Source organism: Ambystoma mexicanum, chromosome 5p, assembly GCF_040938575.1.
Source record: "Ambystoma mexicanum isolate Mex_15411 chromosome 5p, UKY_AmexF1_1, whole genome shotgun sequence".
In the NCBI taxonomy this organism is placed as follows: domain Eukaryota; kingdom Metazoa; phylum Chordata; class Amphibia; order Caudata; family Ambystomatidae; genus Ambystoma; species Ambystoma mexicanum.
The window spans coordinates 1,117,399,913-1,117,416,117 of record NC_090930.1 but is presented as its reverse complement, the minus strand read 5'-3'; the positions used below and the strand labels follow the sequence as shown (position 1 = coordinate 1,117,416,117).

The following is a 16,205-nucleotide window of genomic DNA, read 5'->3' as shown; positions in this document are numbered from 1 at the left end:
ATCTGCAGAAAAATGGGTCAACTCACAAATTAAAGATTTGTCATATATATACCATATAGCTAGCTTCACAGAATGTGACTTATCTAGATTAAAAATATACCGGGTACTACCTGTTCTGCTTCGCCCTTCCTCAAAGTCCTTCCACTTAATTTCGTCCCACACTCCCTCCTTCCTTTTTTGACAATTTAAAGATTAAGAGGCTAAAATTGCCTGCAGTACAAATGACTGATCAACTTAGTCTGGCAGATTCCATACACACCCACATATATAAAATAATGTGGTAGACTACAAACTAAGGCCCATAAGCGGACTACATTACACAAATGTTACCAGGAACCTTTTAAAAATAATTGCTTTGCTACCTGATGACAATTACAATGAACTCTTGATAAACATACTGTTAGGGTGTTTTTCTAAAATCCAACTACCAATAGGATTTTCTAAGACTTTCTCTACTTGGCAATACAGATCTCCAAATACTACATAAGGTTTGGTCGGCGACTGAGCAGCAAGGCTTATCGTAGGAAGTAGAGAGGGCTATAGATCGGTACAAAAAACATAGCATACATATTGCCCAAAGAAACACTTCTACACACTGGGAGTTATAAAAATACAGGTTTATTTTATATATACACACAGGCAAAGAATTCTTCAGAAAGGTAAATACTATCACATTCTGCAAACACAATTGACAGTCAGTGCAGCAGGGATAATGGTAAGGTGGGAGGGAAGAGCAGGGGAGGCAAACAAGTGCAGGGGGCGGTGGGGGAGAGGAGGGCCCCCTGGGGCTAGCCATGTGCTAAAAGGGAGGCCAGGTGGGCAAATGCCTGGGGATGCATGGAGACTGGAGGTGAGGGGCACATGCTAAGTGTGAGGACGGGGTGGACCAGGCAAAGTAGGGAGACACCCCACCAGGCTAGTCAGGAGAAGGGGGCCCAGAGGGGCAAGTGCAGGTTTAGCAGGAGGGGGATAAGGGAGACCAGAGAGCAGGGACGAGTAAGGCCTGGTGCTCTGTAGGACACAGAAGGGCCCAGGCAGCCAGTCAAAGAGACAAAGGGCGGTATTAGCAGGGGAGGGGGTCAAGTGAAGGAAGTAGAGAAGAGAAGGGTCTTGAGAAGCTTCCGGAACTTTAGGAGATCCGGCTGAAGCCTGAGAGTGGCAGGGAGGGCATTCCAGAAAGGTGCTCCTGGGGAAGAGATCTAACCCCCATTCTCTGCTAAGAAAAGCGTCTGATCTGCAGAGAGCTGGAAGACCAAAGGGCAGTGAGAGTGAGAGAGTGAGTGTGTGTGTCGGGGTCCCAGGCCCCAGAAAGCCTTGTGGGTGATGTAGGGGGTCTTGAAACTTGATCCTCGCAGCCACAGGGAGCCAGTGGGGATAATTTACGGCTGGAGAGATACAGTCCCTGGACTTGAGGCCAAGAGTAAGTCTTGCAGTGCTATTCTGGATTAGTTGAAAAGGGGCGAAGAGAGGATAAAGGCAGATTGAGGAAGCGGCTGTTGCAGTAGTCCAAACTAGAAAGGCCTAGATCTGGAGACGACCAAGTCACTTACCCCTGGTAACGTTCTTTCAACTGGATTTTCCTTCCACATATTCCCCATCTTTGATATACGTATTTTCGGCTTTGCTGCTTCAGAAAGGAAAAATGTCACCAGAGGGCGCTGTGCTCGATGTCAAGGCATCAATGTCCCTCGATGGTTGCAGTAGAGCATCAACGTCATCAGCAGTACAAATAGCTCGAGCTGCCACCCGTTTGCTTCAGTTCCATTTTTCATTCCCCTCAATCGAGGGATTGAATAGGCGTACCCCCAAGACCGCAAGCTCTCAAAGCATGGAGTATAAAGCACGTAAATAGTGCGGCGGGGTAGGCTGGAAGGGGCGATGAGGAATATGTGCTCGAAAAATCCAGTCGAAAGAACGTTACCAGGGGTAAGTAACATGTTCTTCGAATTGATTGTGTCCTCCCACTTATTCATCTTTGATAGACTCCCCAAAGCAGTGACAATTTGGAGGAGGGAGTACAAATGTAGTCATGGACTGTATGAAGAACAGCCTTTGCAAAAATACCTCCTTCAGACTAGGTCAAGTCCAAACAGTAATGCTTTACAAACGTATCCAAAGACGAACAGGTGGCCGCTGCACATATATTTACCAGAACACCCCTTTGCATAGCCGCAGAAGTTGCCATGCCCCTAGTGGAACAAGCCCTTAGCCCAACTGAAGGTTCTTTAAATGCCAGTCTATAACATTCACCAATTGCTAAAATTATCCATCTGTATATAGTCTGTTTGGTTACTGCCAGGCCCAATTTGTGGCCGGTATACCCAATGAAGAGTTGATCATGTTGTCAAAATTTAGCAAGTCTTGACATAAAAGCTTAAAGCCCCTTTGGGGTCTAACTTGTGAAGGCTTTCCTCCTCCTTACCTGCGTGAGGAGGAGGATAAAAAGTTGTCAGCGTTATCTTTTGAGACAAATGGAAATCAAGAGGCTACCTTAGGCAGGAATGATAGTTAAACTTTGTTAAAGATGGTGTACGGTGGTTTACAAGAAAGAGCCTGTAACTCACTCACCCTGCAGGCCGATGAATGTTAGAGCCACTAGTAGGACTGTTTTCAATGTAAAGAGTCTTAAAGGACATGAATGTAATGGCTCGAATTGAATGCATTTGAGACATGTTAATACCAAATTTAAATCCCAAACGGGGACATGAAATGGGACTGGAGGGTACACGTTAGTGAGACCCTTTAGAAATTGCACAATCAATGGTATCTTGAAATAAGAGACCTCTTCAGAGGAGCGCTTAAAAATGGAAAGCCCTGCAAGGTATCCTTTTATCGTTCTAATCTGGAGCCCCCGATTGGCCAAATGCAACAGGAAAGAAAGCACCATAGGTGTGCTACATAGGAATGGATCCACATTCTTATCCTTGCACCAATTACTGAACTTATTCCAGCGACACCGGTACAAGGATTTAGTTGCTGGCCTTCTGGCAGAAAGCAGAATGTCCATTACGTCTTCCGGGAGGTCCCAATCCTTATATCTCAGCCTCTCAGAAACCATGGGTGAAGGCTCATTGTCTTGACCTCTGGATGGAGAACCCGATCTTGCTCTTGCGAGAGAACATCCTCTCTTTGTGGAAGACTAATTGGAGGGCAGATGGACATGTCCTGAAGGTCCTGGTACCATGTCCTCCTGGCCCAATCCAGAGCAATTAGGATCATGGTTTTCCTGAACTTTCTCAACCTCCTGATTACGTGAGGAATCACAGGGACTGGAGGAAACGTGTACAGGAGTGGAAATTCCTAGTCCACTACAAACATGTCTCCTAGAGGTCTTCTAGGAGGAAATTCCCTTAAGCAATACTGATCGCACTTCCAATTGACCTCGGTCGCGAACAGATCCACTTGAGGGGTTCCCCAAAGCGTGAAGATCTCTTGAAGGCTACGTGAACTGCCAACAGAGAGATTCCTCCTTGTATTGCCCAGAACCAGCGCTGTATTGCCTCTGTACAGTGGTAGTGACCGTACACCTATCTTGTTTAAGTAGTACATGGCCACTGTGTTGTCTGTCATTATCAGGACATTCTTTCCCCGTACAGAGGTCAGGAAAGCCTTCAGCGCTAGTCTGTTTACCCTCTGCTCCAAAAGGTTGATGTGTAGGTTGGACTCCGATGGAGACCAAGGACAGCTGATTGTCAGTACCTTGGTGTGGGCTCCCCACCCTGTGAGTGAGGCGTCAGTGACTACTACTCCGGCCATGGTTACCAAAAAGATTCTCCCTTGAGAATGTTTTCCTCTCCTTGCAACCCCACCAAATTAGGTCTTCAGCAACTTTGCTCGCAACTTGCAGAAGATCCGACATATTCCCTGAAAATTGGGACCGCTAAGTCCTGAGACCCCATTGAAGGGGTCTCATTCTCAATCGGGCCTCTGGCACCAGGAAAATGCAGGATGCCATGAGACTGAGCAAAAAAAAACGAAGGCCGGAAGATGTTGGGCATTCTGGAATTTTGTTACCATCTGCTGAATGTGTTGAGCTATCACCTCGGGAGGCAAGGCTTTCCCCAAGGAAGTATTCAAGAACACTCAGATGAACTGGAGTCTTTGGAATGGTATATGGGACTAATTGTAATTGAGGGAGAAGAACAAGTTACTTACCAAACTGGTAACGTTCTTTCGACTGGATGTTCCTCCAACGTATTCCTCATCTATGACATGTGATGTCCACAGCTGCGCTGCTTCGGAATGGTTTTTGGCAGAGGGCGTCATGTTGATGTCCCTCGGAGTCCTCCGTCGAGGGTGACTTCATCGGATGTTATATATAGCACGCACAGCGCCCGTAGCCTGAGTTCATGTTTTCCCCCTCACAACGTGTGGCACAAATGCCCAGAACACAGCCTTGACGGCACGCAGCCTTGCGGGACGTAAGCTGTAATGCATGGGAAATTCTTGCGAGGGGTAGGAGATGAGGAATACGATGGAGGAACATCCAGTAGAAAAACATTACCAGTTTTTAAGTAACTTGTTCTTCGAATGGATTGTGTCCTCCACATACTCCTCATCTATGACAGACACCCAAAGCAGTAAAAATTATTGGAGAAGGGTAAAGAATTTCGACATACCCAATTAAAATGGCAGAATAAAGCACTGCCTTACCAAAAGGCAACATCCCGAGCATGGGAAGTATCCAGGGAGTAATGCTCGACAAAAGTGTGTATGGAAGACCACGTTGCAGCATCAGATATTTTTGACCAGCACCCCCCTCTGGAGGGCTGTCGAAGTAGCAATGCCCCTGGTGGAATGAGCCCGCAAACCCGCAGGAGGGTCCTTCCCAACCAACCGGTAGCATTCTGAAGTAGTGAGGATAATCCACCTAGACAAGGTCTGCTTTGAAACAGCCTGTCCTAAACAGTGTCCAGTATACCCCACAAAGAGCTGGTCGTCCACTCTGATCTTTGCCATTCTGGAGAGATAAAAGCTCAAGGCTCTTGTACGATGCAACCTATCAAGCCGTTCCTCTTGCTTACTAGGATGAGGAGGGTAGAAAGCGGGCAGTACCACCTTTTGACTCCATTGAAATTCAGACACAACCTTAGGGAGAAAGGACGGGCATACTCTTAGTACAACCCTGTCTTTGTGAAACTAAGCAAAGGATGGCTTAGAAGGAAGTGCCTGCAACTCTCTCACTCTCCAAGCAGATGTAACTGCAACTAAGAAAACAGTTTTAAGGGTCAACAACCTTAAAGGGCAAGAGAGCAAGGGTTCAAACGGAGCACCCATCAGAAAGTTTAGAACCAAATTGAGGTCCCAGACCGGCACCTGAGGCGACGGTGGGAACACATTTGTGATCCCTTCCAATAACTGAGTGATCAGCGGAATTTTAAAATGAGAACATTCCTTTGAGGTCTTTGGGTCCCGAGGGGTCGGTCTCAGACTGAGGTCAGGCATCCTCTTCTCTGGAGTCTTCTCAAGTGGCTTGGCAGAAGCCTCTCTCCTGGGAGGAAGAGCAAACTCTGGCTGCCACTGGGGTCCACTGGACTGGGTCAGACCCTTTTGCCTTTGGAAGGGAGGCCACCACCAACTCGATCGGTGGATGACGATTTGGCCTGGTTCACCAGGCCTTCACGGGCAGGCCGGAAACCTTGTCCTGCTTGGTGTTCTCCACGGGCAGGTCGGACACCTTGTCCCGCTTGGCCTTCTCCTGGGTCTCCCGCAGCTTCCCTGGGGTAGCTGACTCATGGACGAAGAGCTGGAGTGGTGTCTAGAGATCGAGGCAGACAGACGATGAACGCGCCCGACCATCGTGGGACCCGCAGGAGCGGCGACCCCAACGGAAGCGGGCTCGCAGTGCTTGGCCTTGTTTTCGGCCCCCACGGATGGATCGCCCTCAAAGGACTTGGAAGCCCGCTAAGGTTGGCTGGATCCGGAAAAGACATGCCCCTGTGAATCACCTGGGGTAGAGGCCCTGGCCTTGAGCCACGTAGCAAACCGGACGGGTCGATTCTTCATAGTGTGCTTCGTGAAGCCACGGCAGATCTCACAATCTTCTTTACGAGTCGGTGTAGACAATACAGGCATTGGGAATGCTCGTCGTCCAGAAACTGCAGCTGGTGCATAGCTTGAAGAGGGAGGCACCGTCCTCCTCCGCCATGATTTTATTTATTTATTTTTTAAATTTATATTTATATAGCGCGCAAGCCGCCGAGGGGCATTGAGGCGCTGTTACTTGCAACTTAGTTACACAGGTACAGGCATGGTAGCGGTCATTGACACATTGTGAATACTACAAAACATCACACTGTTACAGATATTGCAGTCATTATATTACAACTTATGCAACGGGTCAAATGATTCATGCTGATGAAGGGCCTTATGTGAAGAGGATGGTTTTCAAAACTTTGCGCAAGGTGGTGAGGGAGGCCTCACCTCGGATAGTGGGAGGTAGGGCATCCCAGTGAGTGGGTGCGAGATAAGGGAAGCTGGATCCACCCACTCTGGCTCTTTTTACTAGTGGCACAGAGAGCATGTTGGTATACGGTGATCTGATTGGCCTGGTAGTGGAGACGGGGTGGATCCTTTGTGAGAGGTAGGCAGGAGCAGTGAGGTAAATGCACTTGTGGGTCTGTGTCAGGGCTTTGAAGACGATCCTTTCCTTTATTGGGAGCCAGTGGGGTAATTTTCTGGCCTCAGAGATGTGTTCTCTTTTAGCAATGCCTTGGGCTGCCCGGAGAGCATTGTTCTGTACAACTTGTAGTCCCTCTAGGTTTTTATTGGAGGTTCCTAGAAAGAGTATATTGCAATAGTCCAGCCTAGAGCCAGTGATGGCTCTGGCTACGTTGGTGCAGTTCTCTTTGGAGAGAAAGGGTCTGACTGCGTTGATTAGTTTGGCATGATAGGCAGCTGCGGAGGCTATTGCGTTGACTTGTCTATTCATGGATAGGCTGGAATCCAGGTAAACTCCAAGAGTTTTGACATAATCTGAGACAGAGATTTTGATGGTGTCAATGGTGAAGTGACTGAATTGGGAGTCTAGATATTTAGTGTGTCGGGGGAGCCTACCAGGAGGAGTTCAGTTGTCGGAGTTGAGGCATAGTCCATTGTCTGCCATCCAGGCTTGGATGGTGTTGTAGAGGGTGTTGAGGGTTAGGGAGCCAGTGTCATAGTTCCCAGTGAGGGTGAGGAGGATCTGAGTGTTGTCGGCGTAGTTTGTGTAGGAGATGCCCATAGCATCGAGGAAGAGGGGTCATGTGAAGATGTAGAGGGTGGGGGATAGGAAGGAGCCTTGAGGCACCCCACAGAGTATGATGGTTGGTGAGGCGGAGGCTAGGTCAGAGAATACTTGCATGGTTCTGTCTTGTAAGAAGGATGTGATTCATGCTGTGGCCTCTGGGGAGAATTTGGCAGTAGAGGAGAGGTGGTGGCATAGGACACCATGATCTACGAGGTCGAAGGCCGCGGATAAATCAAGGAGTAGGAGAAGTGCTGGTTTACCCATGTCTCTAGCATCATTCATCTGGTTTTTCAAGTCAAGTAGGGCGGTTTTGGTCCTGTGTCTGGGACGGAAAACAGATTGGCGGAGTCCACGGAGTTTGTTCTCTTCAATGAAGTGCTGAACCTGCAGGTAGGCCGCTTTGTCCAGTATTTTGAGGAAGAATGGGACAGTGGTGATAGGTCTGTTGTTGGGGGAGGTGGGAACAAGAGTTTGGTTTTTTTAAAAGAGGGCCGACCCAAGCTTCCTTGAGGGAGGCAGGGACTTTCCCTGTGGCAAAGGATGCATTAACAAAGGCCGTCAGGAAGGGAGCTAGCGTTTCAGTGCAGTCTTTGATAATGGAGGCTGGGCATGCATCACACCTTTGCAGTTCGAGGGCTTGATGTTCCTCATTATGTTGATGTCTTTTTCCTGAATGGGTTTGAAGGAGAAAGGTCGGGGGGGTCCGGGGCAGGTGGTGGGACAGGGACGTGCTCATTATGAAGGGCTTGTTTAGTGGCTAGTATTTTGTTTTTGAGGAGGCTTAGCTTGGTGTGAATGGCCGTTTGTATTTCATCACACCAATCTTCGTCTTTGGTGAAGTTCTGGGGGGCGGGAGTGGGTGTCTCAAGCTCCCTAAAAATGGCAAAGATTTCTTTTGTGCTAGATTGGGCTTCCGAGATTCTGGATTCAAAAGATTTAGCCGTTGCTATGGTGATTGCCTTTTTATATTTAGTGGATTTGGCCTTAACGATCATCTTATCTTTGTCAGAGTGGGACGTTTGCCACTGTGTGAGTGCAGCCTTTTTCTCGTTGAGGAGTATGAGGAGGTCAGGGGTGAACCATGAGTTGGAGTGAGTAGTGGGTTTGGATTTGCAGGGTTTGAGAGGGGCAATGGAGTTGATAGCTGCTTTGATGGCAGCATCATAAGCTGTTGCAAGAGTTTCTGGGTCTATGGAGAAAGGTGGTCTGAAGGCTGGGCCTTGGAGGAAGGGCAATAGCCTTTCCTTTGTGAGCTGGCGGGAGCTTCTGGTGAGGCAGGGTGGGAGCGGTTGGGTTGCGGGGGCAGCGGAGGAGCTTGTTGTGAGGATGTTAAAGGTGATGATGTGGTGGTCAGACCATGGGGTGGGAGCGTTTCCTGTGATGAGTGGGCAGTTGTGTTGTGCGATCCAGTCGAGAGTTCTGCCCTGGGATTGAGTTGGGATAAGGATAGTGTTCTTGTAGCCTAGAGCCTTGAGAGCTGAGTTAAGGGATTTGGCTGCTAGGTCCTTACTATCCAGGAGACCTAGGTTGACATCCCCAAGGAGAATGGCTTTAGACTGTTATTTTAGGTTGTCAGAGAGGAGGTGGATGAGAGGCTTGAAAGTCTCCTGGTGGACCTGGAGGGCGGTAGACAGTGTGCACAGTAATGGTGCAGTGGGGAGAGAGGGTTATTTTGACTTGGAGGTAGTCGCTGTTATGCAATGATTTCTCTAACTTTCTGATAGAGAGGCAGTCTCTGGCAATAATTGCTACACCTCCACCTTTAGAGAGGCGATCTTGTCTAGTGATGGAATAACCAGGGGGTAGGGCGAGGGAGCGCGCAGGGCCGGAGGCCTCATGTAGCCAGGTTTCTGAGATCATGAGCAAATCGAGGTCATGGGTGGCTAGCAGGTCATAGATGTCTAGAGCGTGAGCATTAATGGACCTAGCATTAATCATGGGGCATTTTAGATGGGGTTCAGTAGCGGCTTGGGGGGTTCATGCGGATAGAGGGCGAGGTGGAGGGGGTGGTTGCGCTGTGGGAGTTGGGGGATTTGCACATCACAGATTTTACACTGGGGGGCTCATTTTCAGTGGTGGTGGACACATGTGGAGTAGCATTTGGCACAATAGCATTCAAAGTGGTGGTAGAAGAATTCCACATCGCGGATTCCGGAATGTTGGCCAAGGTGACAGCAGCTTGAACCTGAAGCTTCTAGTCCCCTCCCTGAAGCTATTTCAAGATTGATAATGAATTAAAAAAAGAAGATTCAAGAACCAGAAAACCCTACTTCCAAGAAACAGAAACTGATGGAGATGGAAGAGGATAATCCTAGCAGTCAGGACATTTATAAACTTCTGAAGCAGGAGTCCCTGGACATGGTAGAAGTGAAAACTACCTTGGCAGAGCTGAACTCTAAAGTATGTCATCTGGATGGCAGAGTGGAGGGGTTGGAAAGAAAATCACACTCAATGACTTCGGAGATGGAAGGAAGTTACAGGGCTTATAACAATTTAAAAAAGGACCTTCATGATGAGAAAGACTGGAGGTTGGAAATGGACTTCAAACTACGGGAAAAGAATGTCAGATTGGTTGGTGTAGAGGAGGACCCTGGAGTTGAGAAACTGATTCCAGCTCTTATTGGGATTTTTAAGGATTGCTTTAGTCTAATGTCAATTAAGGAGGAGGATATTGACCATGTCTACAGGATTGGTAAACAGCCGGTTCTAGACCCAGGCACATCATGTTGGTCTTTGTTTTGGCCAGGAAGAAAGAAAGTTTGCTGCTTGCTGCTCGGTCTAGGGGAACTACCATCTGCAAGGGAAAACCTATCTATGTGTTCCCAGACTACCCTAGAGAAATCATGGCAGCTCGGAAAAGCTTTAAGGGTGTAAACGATTTGGCAAAGTCTCTGAAGGTGAAGTCTTTCTTAAATAGATATAACTCCATGACTTTGACGCTGCCAGAGGGAGAGAAAATTACTTCTGACCCAAAGGAGGCTTTATCTTGGCTCGAGACTTCGGGACAATACTAATGCAATTGTTAATTGATGTATCTTTTTTGTGCATATTGGTGGCCTACCTCCCCTCCTCACGTAATTTTTTTATTTATTTTTTTTGCATTGGATTACATTTGTCAAAATGGCGCCTGGCGCTTAATTCAGTTACAGTTTGAGATTCACCTGGAATTCGGCGTTGGAATGCGGCTCTCTTCAGGTTTCTTCCCGTGGACGACATCTCGAGAAAAAAGGACCTTCATTGTTGACACGTGACGTGCAGCGTTGCATTACGCGGCGTGTCGCGTGTCTATGTTATGGTCCGGGATGTGTCTGGACTTTGGCTATGCTCCCTCCTTCTGCGTATGCGATGCGGCCTGTGATGGGGTTGTGCCGGATTCAGCAGCTTCCGTTTTGAATGCGGTGGGTCAGGAACCGACTACTAGCTGATCGCATCGTTTGTATGGACGCTTGAGGTATGTGTTCGAGCCTTTGAAGTTTTAGAAGGCGGCTCCCGGGCCTGAATGCTAGACAGGTTGGGAGTGGTAGGTGGATATGGGCCTTACCTGCCTATGTCTCTTCCCAGCCAGTTGGTAATGTTTAATGATGTCTGACGCCTGGGGCAGCCTCAAATGCGGATGTATTGTTGTGATTATGACGTCTGGTAACATGACTGGTCTCGGCACCTCATAATATTGCGTGATGCGCATTCAATAGCCTTCTGTGGGGGACCGCTGCCTTTCTAGGAGTGTGGTATTTCATCCAATGTACCACATTGATGGCTAACAGCGCATGCTACTTGGGCACTTCTAGCAGGGTAATACCCAGCGGTTAAAAACATTGCGGCGTGAGACTCCTCTAACGCTGTCGTGACTGCAGCAAACAATAGTAATCCCTTCACGGATAAGCTCCGGCACAGTCTGATGTAAGCTGATCTCTAAATACCACCAAATACCATATGAATAAGGAAGCATGTGCAGCAAGGATAGAGGAGGTTACAGTGTTTGTGAGACTACATGGATGTGAATTGGTCAGGTTGATCACATGTTTTTCATGGACCAATAGTAACTTGAACTACCAGAGACTAAAGTGGGTCTTTTCACGTTCATCTGGTCTGGCCTGTGCGAGTAAATGCTTGCACGGAATGGAATGGCGAACCTGTGGATCTTTACAATGTCATGTGATCTGGCATGCTTATGCTACAGCTAAAGTTGCTATCAAACTCTCTACGCACTGTCATATGCATTCTTATGCATTCCAGATATGGTATTGGACACATTAAAGATATTAAGAAAGCACCATATGGGCGTCCTTGCAACCACTGTCCAGCCCCAGGAGGGAGCAGGTGGGAGCGGCTACATCCATGCACCTCCATGGCCGGAGACGCAGGGCTCACACTATCAATGTTTGCATGTTGGTCTCTTTTTTGACACTTGTACAATGACCTCTGCAAAAGGGAATCCTTCTGCAGGGCTGCTCTGCGGTGATTGGTGTATGGATTATTGTGGCTGGGGTTGTTTTTTAACTATGTGACATACATGCAGCCGTAATGTATAATGTATGGGATGACAACAATGACTGGCGTCGATGGGGAGGAAGGTCTTTGGTCAGGTGGCTCGTAATTACAGCTGTAGCAGCAAGATGGATTTCTAACATGCTATATTACAAAGCTGGACTTAGATGGGAATGTAGATTTGTAACATGATTTTAAGTTAAATGTGTTGCTGCATTATAATTTGCTTTACTGTTTTATTAGGTTACTGTTTTCATAAATCTTTTCTTTTTCTCTTTTTATTTTAGTGGGGGTAGGCGATCTTTTTTCACCTGTTACTTTAATATTTGGGATGCTTTTAAATGTGATTCAGGTTATGTGTTGCTGTTAGGTTCCTTAAAGTTCATATGGCTCTTTTTGACTTTGGTGTTTTCTGGTTGGGGATATCTATATGTGATTGGGAGGGGTACCGGGGGTGGCTTGGGGTTTGTTAGTTCTTGTTGACGTTGGATTCACACTTCTGTAGGTGGGGGTGGCGGTGGGTTTTTGATTTTTATAAGTACAGATTTTTTTGTTTGGTTTTTTGTCTTCTTCTCTTTTTCTTTGCAATACCGTCTGAGAGGAGTGACCAGTTGTCTGTTTCCTCATGGAATATCAATGGTCTAAATAATCCGCTCAAAAGGAAAACAATTTTTAATTGTCTGAAAGATATGCACAATGATGTATATTTTCTCCAAGAGACCCATTTACTGTTACAGGATGCTAATATGCTGCGCAAAGGTTGGATTGGGGTATTTTTTGTCTCGTGCTATTCATCCAGGAGTAGGGGGGTTGCTATTTTGATTTGGAAGAATTCCCCGATTAAGGTCTTGAAATCTCGCACTGATAAAGAGGGTAGGGTTATCGCGCTCTTGGTGGAAGTTCAGGGAGTTCAGTATATTTTGTGCAATGTTTATGCCCCTTCAGTGAATGACGGCACATTTCTTGGAACAGTTGCTCAAATGTTACAGGATTTGGCATGTCAATGTTATTCTGGGAGGCGACTTTGATTTGGTTATTGATAATGTCAAAGATCGCAGTGGACCCAATACTGCTTCAAGGAGAGACCCGACTTTTTGTTCCTTTAACTCACCTATTTCTGAATTTGCATTAGAAGACTGTTGGCGATTGCTTCATGATTTGAGAGAATATACGTTTTATTCTAGCTCTCATGGTTCACATTCTCGTATAGATATGTTTTTCACTGCTGGTTCAAGCAACCCTGAATTTGAAAAGCTGTGAGATTGGCTGTATTGCTGTCACTGACCATGCACCTGTGTTTATGAACGTAGATTTACAGTTTAGTACTCCTAGATCATTTTGTTGGAGAATGAAAACCTCCATTCTTCAAGATGAAAAGATTGTGGGAAAAAATCAGATCTGAGGCTGATCATTTTGTTGTGGAAAACAGCACAGATGGTATTGCTGTTGGGACAGTACGGGAGGCATTTAAATGTACAATGCAGGGCTTAATTCTGGGTTTGTCCAGCAGGAGGAGGAAATATATGGTGAACAAAAGTATGGATTTGGAGCAAAGTATTAAGCAACTTTCAAAGGAGTTGATAAATGACTGAACATGGAGAAAAAGAAGATTGAGGGAGTTAAAGAGAGAATTGAATGAGACTTTGAAAATAAGGTCTGAGAAGGATTTGTTCAAATTGAAATGTTCATATTTTGAATATGGTGAAAAATGCGACCATTGGCTTGCCTATAGATTGAGACAACAATCAGAAAGATCCATCACTTCTATCAAAAATGAGAATGGTCAGGTAACTTGTGATCCGAAACTGATTAATGAGACTTTTAAGGAATATTATACAAAGCTCTATCAAAGTGAGTTGGGCGTCAATGGATTGGACGATTCCTTTTTTAATAGACTCGTGATACCTAGAGTGAATGATTTGGAGAAAGCTATGCTGGGTGAGGCTTTGACTGTGGATGAAATGAAAACTGAGATTGGGAAGTTGAACGCTGGCAAGTCTCCGGGTCCGGATGGTCTGCCTGCTGAATTTTATAAAATCTTACCTGATTCGGTGGTAGAACTTATGCGGGATATGTTCATGGAATCCAGGGTGGGAGGTTTGCTTCCTGCTTCTACTAGTCATGGCATTATATCGGTATTTCTAAAAGAGGATAAGGATGGCTGCTTGACTTCAAACTACCGTCCGATCAGTTTGATTAATACTGATAATAAGATTCTTGAGAAATTATTGGCCCTTCGTTTGCAGAATCTTCTTGTGAAGTTAGTGCACACCGATCAGTCAGGCTTTGTTCATGGTCGGAGAACATCTAGCAATATTAGGAACCTATTGTTGTTGATGACACATGCACAGGATATGGAAGATAATGTTGCAGTGCTTTGCTTAGACGCGGAGAAAGCGTTTGATCGCGTTGATTGGAACTATCTTTTTTCAGTATTGCGTGCTATGAATTTAGGTGAGGAATTTATTTCATGGATTGCCTTGCTTTATGCTTATCCGACTGCTGCTGTCAGAACTAATGGGCAATTAATAGACTCTTTTGTACTGCAGAGGGGTACACGGCAGGGATGCCCTTTATCCCCCCTGATATTTGTTTTGGCCATGGAACCACTGGCAATTGCATTGAGGTGTGATGTAGGGGTACGGGGTCTGAGTTTTCATGGGTCCAATCAAAAGCTGTGGTTTTATGCGGATGATCTGTTATTGTTACGGAATTTGACGTTGTCCCTTCCGGCCTTGTTGGATGTTCTGGACAGATTTCATGCGGTGGCTGGATTTAAAGTCAACTGGACTAAGTCTGAGGTTTTACCTGTTTCTGGATGTTGTGATAGGAACTTGGTTTCTGGATTTGGGTTTCGGTGGTGTGACAGAAAATGAAAATATCTGGGTATATGGCTGACCCCACTGGTGGATGAGATGGTTGTGGTAAACATGACAGACTTGTAGAGAATTGAAAATGAGTATTTTGAGGTGGTCTTTACTTCACTTGTCCCTACGGGGCAAAGTGAATGCTATACAAATGAATGCAGCCCCGAAAAATTAACTATGTACTAGGTATGCTTCCGATGAAAATTGGCAATCATTTTTGGAAGAAAATTGATGGTTTGTTGCAGTCGTTTTTATGGGATAAGCCGCTGCGGTTAAAGTTATGGAAACTTCAGCTGCCAGTGGAAAAGGGAGGTTTGGGGGTGCCGAATTTCAGGGCATATCATCTAGCTTTTTCAAGTCATTTCATTGTGCCCTTTTTGATGGAACAGCCTGATCATTGGGTAATTGCAGAGGCAAGTTTGTTGGGCCCACTCCCCCCAAGGGCGATTCTCACGGCGACGAACAAGTTATGTAAGAGATCATCTCGGACAGTCTTTGAGAGATACATGGAGACAGGTTCATGAATTATTGGGATCGGTCGCTTCTAAGACTATTCATACATCCATTTGGTTGAACCCGCAGATTTCTGTTGGAGGTAAATCTTTATTCTGGCCTGATTGGTTTCTAGGTGGAGTCCATTGGATTGATGTGTTGGTGGATGGTGAGTTGATTGGTGAGCGTGAGTTGCAAGCGAAATTTCACATTGATAATTTCCAATCTGAAGACTTCAGAAAATTAAAAAGATGCATAGGTGATGTGGTGGAACAAGGAAGCACAATGGTTAATCTCTTTCTTAGAGAAAGGGAGCCAGTGGTGGCTCGATTGCTAGCAGGATATACAATTGTATTGTGTCTGCTTATAAGGAGAATTCTGATTTGAGAGATGAATGGGGAAGGAGATTGGGGTGTGAGATTTCACCCGAGATGTGGTTGGATGTGTGTGCGAACGTTAAACTTTGTGCAATTGATCTGGTGGAACGGTCTAGACAGATAAAGATCCTCAATAGAGTGTTTTGGAGCCCGGAACGAATGTTTAAGAGGGGGTTGATGGATTTGGATGATTGCTGGTGTTGTGGGAATGGACTGGGAAGTCTAGAACATCTACTGTGGGAATGTGTGTGTATACAGGGTTTTTGGCATGATGTTTGTGGTGCCTGTCTGCGTGTCTTGAATTTGGATGTTGATTTGGATTTTGTGACAATGATTTTGGGAGGTGGAGAATTGCTGGAGGATCTCTGTGTCACAGAAAAAGTTTTTACTCCGTGGAGCTTGTCTGGGGAAAAAATTGGTTCTGAGGGGCTGGAAGTCACAGAATGCGCCTACTTTTGATGATTGGATTGAGGGGATGTCTACCCTTGCGTCCATGGAAAAGGTGGTTTTTAAGAGGCTAGGGAAGTTGAGTATGTATGGAAGGGTTTGGGATGACTTCCTGAACATTTACTAGATTCTTGGTGATTATAAATTTATATTGTTTTGCTGTTCCATGTATATTTTGTGGTTCTGTACTGATTAACTGATTTACTTGTTTATATGTAAAAATTTAATAAATAAAAAAAATTGCACATCGCAGATTTTACACTGGGGGGCTCATTTTCAGTGATGGTGGACACATGTGGAGTAGCA

At 46.0% G+C, this 16,205-nt stretch overlaps 1 protein-coding gene across 1 annotated transcript in view; it reads right to left on the bottom strand.

Moving 5' to 3' along the window:
• Positions 1-16,205, bottom strand: part of NUP153 (nucleoporin 153) — a 1,189,258-nt gene that overhangs the window by 503,045 nt on the left and 670,008 nt on the right. The window lies entirely within an intron of this gene.